This window comes from Phaenicophaeus curvirostris (assembly GCF_032191515.1).
Source record: "Phaenicophaeus curvirostris isolate KB17595 chromosome W unlocalized genomic scaffold, BPBGC_Pcur_1.0 scaffold_34, whole genome shotgun sequence".
Lineage (NCBI taxonomy): Eukaryota > Metazoa > Chordata > Aves > Cuculiformes > Cuculidae > Phaenicophaeus > Phaenicophaeus curvirostris.
Window position 1 is genome coordinate 2,902,516 of NW_027206663.1, and position 1,223 is coordinate 2,903,738.

At 46.1% G+C, this 1,223-nt stretch overlaps 1 non-coding gene across 1 annotated transcript; it reads left to right on the forward strand.

The window, feature by feature from the left end:
• Positions 1 to 246: 246 nt before the first annotated feature.
• Positions 247 to 352, forward strand: LOC138733802 (U6 spliceosomal RNA). The gene has a single exon (XR_011339465.1). It is a non-coding gene; the product is annotated as a U6 spliceosomal RNA (small nuclear RNA).
• The last annotated feature ends 871 nt before the right edge of the window (positions 353 to 1,223 follow it).

The window sequence follows — 1,223 nt, forward strand, 5'->3', positions numbered from 1 at the left end:
TGGTTATCAAGCACTCTTGCTCCAGAAGCCTAACAACACTCGTGGTCATTTCTTGCTCACCATCTCTTCTGACATCTCCCCCTTTTTTGTTTTCATGAACTACTAATATTTGTCTTAACGCTTTGCACTAATTTGATTAAGCAAGGCGCACAAATCAATATGTTAAAAAAAACCCAAGTAAAATCATAAAACCTATCATGACTAATTTTATATTCCAAAGTCCAAATCCAGGAAAAAGTCCTGCAAATGCTCGCTTTGGCAGCACATATACTAAAATTGGAACGATACAGAGAAGATTAGCATGGTCCTGTGCAAGGATGACACGTAAATTCGTGAAGCGCTCCATATTTTTTGTGGCTATGAAGGCCAATGGCATCTTGGTTTGTATCAGAAACGGTGTGACCAGCAGGTCCAGGGAGGTTATTCTCCCTCTGTACTCGGCACTGGTGAGACCACACCTCGAATACTGTGTTCACTTCTGGGCCCCTCACCACAAGAAGGATGTTGAGGCTCTGGAGCGAGTCCAGAGAAGAGCAACAAAGCTGGTGAGGGGGCTGGAGAACAGGCCTTATGAGGAGCGGCTGAGAGAGCTGGGGTTGTTTAGCCTGGAGAAGAGGAGGCTGAGGGGAGACCTCATTGCTCTCTACAACTACCTGAAAGGAGGTTGTGGAGAGGAGGGTGCTAGCCTCTTCTCCCAAGTGACAGGGGACAGGACAAGAGGGAATGGCCTCAAGGTCCGCCATGGGAGGTTCAGGCTTGACATCAGGAAAAAAATTCTTCACAGAAAGTGTCATTGGGCACTGGAACAGGCTGCCCAGGGAGGTGGTTGAGTCACCTTCCCTGGAGGTATTTAAAAGACGGGTGAATGAGGTGCTGAGGGGCATGGTTTTGTGATTGATAGGAATGGTTTGACTCGATGATCCTGTCGGTCTTTCCAACCTAGTGATTCTGTGATGCTGTGATTCCAGAGGCCTAACAACACTCGTGGTCATTTCTTGCTCACCATCTCGTCTGACATCTGTGTTGCTTATCTCTCTAAAATGAAGCAACTCTACAACTGATAGAGCTAATTTTAATGGCTGGGGGAATGGATGAGAGGCAAAACTAAGAATAGCCCAACACTTAAGAGAGAGTAATATCACCATCTTCCTTGCGCACCTAAGGAAGTTCTAGTCTGGAGTATGTGAATTACCTGCCTCCTGCTGTTTATTTAGCAATAACTC